Source organism: Polypterus senegalus, chromosome 16 (genome assembly GCF_016835505.1).
Source record: "Polypterus senegalus isolate Bchr_013 chromosome 16, ASM1683550v1, whole genome shotgun sequence".
Taxonomy (NCBI): Eukaryota; Metazoa; Chordata; class Cladistia; order Polypteriformes; family Polypteridae; genus Polypterus; species Polypterus senegalus.
This window is the reverse complement of record NC_053169.1, coordinates 22743382-22750024: the sequence shown is the minus strand read 5'-3', so window position 1 is coordinate 22750024 and position 6643 is coordinate 22743382. Positions and strand designations below refer to the sequence as shown.

General features: G+C 36.7%; 1 protein-coding gene across 1 annotated transcript in view; it reads left to right on the top strand.

Moving 5' to 3' along the window:
• snx5 (sorting nexin 5) overlaps positions 1–2608 on the top strand; it is a 43094-nt gene extending 40486 nt beyond the window's left edge. The window contains exon 13 of the mRNA XM_039737889.1: positions 1–2608. This exon is cut by the window's left edge and continues 1132 nt beyond it. The gene's annotated coding sequence lies outside the window, so the exon portion shown is untranslated.
• The last annotated feature ends 4035 nt before the right edge of the window (positions 2609–6643 follow it).

Below are 6643 nucleotides of genomic sequence, written 5' to 3'. Positions count from 1 at the left end.
CATCTCCATCTTGCTTTTTTTTATGCTCAACTTTCCTTGAGAAGAAGAGTATCCAGATATAATCTGCAAAGCCATTCAAAAGCCTTCTGTTAGGTTTGACTGGATTCAAGAAGCTTGTCCAGCAAGTATACACTTTATATGCAGGTCTACACATATTACTGTGTACATACTTGTTTTGGACAGAGAGGCATATCGTTGGGCTGCCAACAAGTGGTATCGATTCCAAGGTATCAAATCTGTGACTAGAGTGAGCTACTGTTTGGTGTAATTACATTACCATATGTCTCTCTCTCACATTGAACTTATTTCTTGCTTTCTGAGTTTCCATTTTTCTTTGAAGCTCAAGTTCACTTCAGATAGATGAACCTCTGTATGTTGTGCAAATTCATTTTGAAATCATTTTTAGTGGGTTTTGTTACTAACTGGGGTCAAATTTTACTTCAGTAATTTAAAGCAATGGTGTCAGATTCGGTTTTATTGTAGGCCATAAATAATAATTGTGGCATTTCGTGTACTTTGCACTTTTTTATTGTTGAGTCATTAAGAGCCACTGATTTCATTATATTTTCATTATATGTACTGTATTTATATTTTAAGAGAAACTTTCATTGTTAAGTTAAACATGAAACACAATGCAACCCAAAAGGCTTACAGTAGTGATCTGACAGACACCAGCACAAATGAGAAACAAAAGCAGTCAAACATCTTTGTTTATTTAACTTTTATAACATCTTTGCGTCAATTTTGACTTGTTTCTGTGTTTGAAAGAAGTTAAAGCACCTTAAATTTCTTCCGTTTAGAAACTTTGTGATTTCCGAAACATTTCCCAAAATTAGCAGTAACAAAAAATTAAACATCCCACAATTTGTGCAGCATCTGAAAAATATTTACCTTGCCATGTCTTTTGACCTTTGACTTTAATGGATCTTCCACTATTTAAGATGGAGTGGATGTTCACAACCAGTAACAACATCTTCAATGTCATCATTTCAGCTCAGCTTTTAGTAAAGCTCCCTGACTTTAAAACAAGCAAAAAGTTTCAGAACATTACATTTTTGTATAGGTACTACACATTTTGAACACTGCCATGTCTTTCAGGTTAATATTTGTTGAGGTTCTGCAAAAGCTAAATTTTCCCTTGGGCCATATAAAGTGTTGTCGTTCCACCTATATATCTATATACTTCAGTAGAGTTTACTCTGTTTTTTTTTTTTTTTAGTAGATTTCACTCTCTTTGTAGGTAGGTTTGTTTACTTCCAACAAAAACATCTTAAATTTCATCAGTTCTAAAATTACAGGATCATCATTACTACAAGATAAAGACAGTTGGGGTGAAAAATGTGACATCTAGGGCAGTTACAGCACTGAGTCAGCATATGAAAAAGTTGTGAGGGTTAACTGTCCTGAACACGTGTGTTGTGGCTTTAAGAACATTCCATGGTGTGCTTTCTGACAATCTTAACACTACACCATAATTTTCACAGGACTTTACTCAGAATTGAGTGGCTTATCCCCGAAGTGTTTTACCTTTTGGGTTTCCTTCAGTAATTATTGTGTGATAACTGGTAATTAGGTGTGTTCGCTCTATTCCTAAACTTGTTATCCAGTAGAGAAGCGTGGAGATGTATTGTGTTCAAGTATACAAACTTGAAAGAAAACTCTGTGTAAGTTGATAATTCATGACACTTTGTTTTTTTTTTTTTTTTTTCTTTTGATTTTGAATGAATCAAGTCGATTTAACTTATACTCTGTATAATTTAAATAAATCACCATTTAATGTGACAACTTTCACATTGGCAACCTGTCGCATGTTGATTAACACCAATAAGTAAGAATTTCACTGTACTCTGTGCACATGACAATAATGACTCGATAAATCTATTTTTGGATTCTCTCCAGATTGATTTGCATTTTATACATTGTGCACTGTGTATAATTTACTGACCTGCCCTTTTTTTTCAGTTCTTTCTGTTATAATTATAGCCCAACATTTGTGGCTTCTGAAAAAGAAGTGCCAGGCTGGGATGATTGCTGCCATGGTTGCTACAGTAACTGCTATATAAGGCATCAGTATATCATGTTTGGTAGCACCTTGCAGCATTTCAGCCTTGGTTTGATTCTTTTGCATGTTCTCCCTGTGTTTTGTGGATATTCTTTGAAGACTTCTTTAGTTGCCTTCCACAGTCTTTAAGATGAGCTGCTGAGTTGAACAGTGACTGCTTGCCTTGGCATGAGTTTGTGTTGACTACATGCTCTCTCAAGTAGATTGTGGCTCTTATTTTTGCGTCTGTTGAACTGCAGCTCCTTACAGCCTCAAATAGTTAAGCAGATCGCCAAGGGACCAAAATATATTCTGAAATACAAGTGTTGGGTTTTTCTCATTGAATGCAGGTAAAGATTTTTCTCCAGAAACATTCATGTTGAAAAATTTGATGGAAACTTTCTCAATGTGGTTAATTGACTGATATAATGTGTTATTGTATTGCTTTTATAATAAATAACAAAATTTGTATAGAGCACAAAAAAGTCCAATTTTACATGCATGCATTTGACTTAAAGGATGATTTATTTTTAAAATAGAGTATAAATAAATGATACCTTTCAGTAATCTGGCTTTGTTTTTTATTTCTTTTTTGTGTTTATAAGAATCACTTATGAACACTTTGCCATCATTCCAGTTTTTCTTGTCCGGTGCCTCCTGACTCACCAGTAGAAGGAAACCCCACACGTATGATACACCATTTGACATGATGCAATGTTACATAAGATGTAGAGCGTTTTGGGGTTCCTCCTATTTTAGGCCCACTGAACCCTAAAAACCCTCATTTGTAGGCCATTTTTACCATATTTTGCTTAGAAAATTCCTCACTTATGATAGAGTAAACCAATTAACGTCTTTTGCAAAACTGATTAGAAGGACTTTAAACTTTGCTTGCCACATCAACCACCCCAGAGGTTCACTTCCTAGTGGGATACAAGAAGTAAAGTTTGCCCTTTTTTTAAAGTTTTTGTTCAAAGGAGTATTGGTAATGTTATGTGAAATGTCATTTTATGCTATTTCAAAGTTGCTGATCACGAATATGATCATATTTTTAATATTTAATTATTTACCACAGGTCAGTCAGTCTTTAACAGAAATGATCAGAAGGACTTGAAGTTGGGCATGCAACATCAACTGACTAATGGGACATGTGCAGTCAAGGTTACTCTTTATCATAAAACTTCAAAGAAATGGAGAATGTCGTTTTATGGTATTTCAAGGTGGCTGATCATGAACATAGTTTTAATATTTGGTTTTTACAGGTGGTCCTAGCCCTCTAAGGGCCACTCTCAGAACGTTGACAATTTTCTAACATAAGCATTTGGGGAATCCTTTTTTTTTTTCTGAGACTGTTTCAAGGTCAGTAATTATGAATATGTTATTTTTGATCCTTTACTAGTGATCTAGCCCTTTATGGAGCTCTGTCGGAGTGTTAAAATGACAAATTTCTATTACAATCGAGAATATTTTAGACTTTTTAAATAAAAGCATACATTTTATTATTTCAAATATTTGACACAACTATTCTGGTTTGTTGTGTAGTTCTGCCTCCCAATGTAAATAAAGCCTTGTTTCTTTTGAACACCTCAAATTAAGAAATTTTTTTAACAAACCCATAACCTCAAGTAATTTGTCAGCCTCAGCGATTCTGTCAGACTGGTCAGAAACCGTTTTGATGTACAGTGGTGTGAAAAACTATTTGCCCCCTTCCTGATTTCTTATTCTTTTGCATGTTTGTCACACAAAATGTTTCTGATCATCAAACACATTTAACCATTAGTCAAATATAACACAAGTAAACACAAAATGCAGTTTTTAAATGATGGTTTTTATTATTTAGGAGAAAAAATCCAAACCTACATGGCCCTGTGTGAAAAAGTAATTGCCCCTTGTTAAAAAATAACCTAACTGTGGTGTATCACACCTGAGTTCAATTTCCGTAGCCACCCCCAGGCCTGATTACTGTCACACCTGTTTCAATCAAGAAATCACTTAAATAGGAGCTGCCTGACACAGAGAAGTAGACCAAAAGCACCTCAAAAGCTAGACATCATGCCAAGAGCCAAAGAAATTCAGGAACAAATGAGAACAGTCTGGTAAAGGTTATAAAGCCATTTCTAAAGCTTTGGGACTCCAGCTAACCACAGTGAGAGCCATTATCCACAAATGGCAAAAACATGGAACAGTGGTGAACCTTCCCAGGAGTGGCTGGCCGACCAAAATTACCCCAAGAGCGCAGAGATGACTCATCCGAGAGGTCACAAAAGACCCCAGGACAACGTCTAAAGAACTGCAGGCCTCACTTGCCTCAATTAAGGTCAGTGTTCATGACTCCACCATAAGAAAGAGACTGGGCAAAAACGGCCTGCATGGCAGATTTCCAAGACACAAACCACTGTTAAGCAAAAAGAACATTAGGGCTCGTCTCAATTTTGCTAAGAAACATCTCAATGATTGCCAAGACTTTTGGGAAAATACCTTGTGGACTGATGAGACAAAAGTTGAAATTTTTGGAAGGCAAATGTCCCGTTACATCTGGCGTAAAAGAAACACAGCATTTCAGAAAAAGAACATCATATCAACAGTAAAATATGGTGGTGGTAGTGTGATGGTCTGGGGTTGTTTTGCTGCTTCAGGACCTGGAAGGCTTGCTGTGATAGATGGAACCATGAATTCTACTGTCTACCAAAAATCCTGAAGGAGAATGTCCGCCATCTGTTCGGCAACTCAAGCTGAAGCGATCTTGGGTGCTGCAACAGGACAATGACCCAAAACACACCAGCAAATCCACCTCTGAATGGCTGAAGAAAAACAAAATGAAGACTTTGGAATGGCCTAGTCAAAGTCCTGACCTGAATCCAATTGAGGTGCTATGGCATGACCTTAAAAAGGCGGTTCATGCTAGAAACCCTCAAATAAAGCTGAATTACAACAATTCTGCAAAGATGAGTGGGCCAAAATTCCTCCAGAGCTCTGTAAAAGACTCATTGCAAGTTATCGCAAACGCTTGATTGCAGTTATTGCTACTAAGGGTGACCCAACAAGTTATTCGGTTCAGGGGGCAATTACTTTTTCACACATGGCCATGTAGGTTTTGATTTTTTTCTTTCTCCCTAAATAATAAAAAACATCATTTAAAAACTGAATTTTGTGTTTACTTGTGTTATATTTGACTAATGGTTAAATGTGTTTGATGATCAGAAACATTTTGTGTGACAAACATGCAAAAGAATAAGAAATCAGGAAGGGGGCAAATAGTTTTTCACACCACTGTAAGTCATGAGGCTGGTGTGTGCGTGTGTGTGTGTATATATATATATAAAGAGAGAGCAAGCAACCAATTATCACTCAGCTGGATATGCAGTGCATACAATGCAGCCGCAAAGAAAGATGAAAAGTGCGGGCTTTTGGTTACATAAACGGGAGAGACTCTGCATCATGTCTGTTATACCACAGCAGAATGTTAAAAGGCAAAGATTGCAGATAAACTTGCTATACCTGGAAAGCTTTGACTTTGACACTCTTTCTTACAAGTTCATATCCTCTGTTGTCAACTGGCTGTAGTTCTACCATTAATTAATGGACACATTGTTGGTTTTCCATTTACTTTACCTTAATCTGTTTCTGCTTTGTTTACTCTTTATTTTAACAAATCTATCTTTTTTTGTGCTAGTTCTGTATTTAGTGACTGGTGTAATCTTCATTTTGCCTTGAGGGTTGTCCTGGTGCGCTGCGTCTGCAATTTGTGAGGAGCACTGTTCAAGAACAGATTATATTGTAATATTGTATCTGTGAGATGGCAATGATCCATCTAGAAGAGGGTCTCTCTTCAAATTAACGTTCTCAAAAATAAAATTTTTTCCTTTTTTTTTTTTTTTTGGCAGGGGTCTTTTTAGAGATTTAAGGCTGTGGGAGCTGTCAATTTAAACAGGGCCTGTTTTTGGGTTATACAAAAAATAGTTATTGAAAGTGTTTGTGCATCACTGGCTCTGTCAGGCAGCACATTAATTAGATATTAGAATGTGCTGACCTTGCAGTATTTTGGACATTTGAAACTTTGCTGAAAACCCCATCACAGAGTTGCATAATGTGTCGTCCCCTGTGATTCCTGGTCATGTCATGGGCCATACTGAAGGTGGGGAAATTGAGCAACCACAGTTGTCAAATTGGACATTGCCTTTGACCAGAAGTTGTGCAGTGTGCCTCTAACTTTAGGTCCTGGTTATGTAGTAGTTGTCTGATTGATGCAGATGGATTCACATTTTCTCCATTTGCAATTACACATCACAGTACAATAAAGAGCATTTGTTGGTAATCCAGTTGGTGCTAAAACATACAGTGACAATGCAGTATAGGATTCAAAGACACACAGACCACAAATTTACTAAACAGAGTAGCGAGTAAGAAAAAAAAAATGTAACCATTCCTAACTGAAAAAACACATAATCGCAATTAAACATTCAATATGTGCCAATCTCATGTTAAGTGCCAACGGAGTGGCAGTGTGGCAGGCGCTGACATAATGGAGCCCCAGGTCCAACCGATGATGGTGTGAGTTTAGTGATAGCCACTTTGAAAGCGGCAGTGTTGTTAGATTTATAC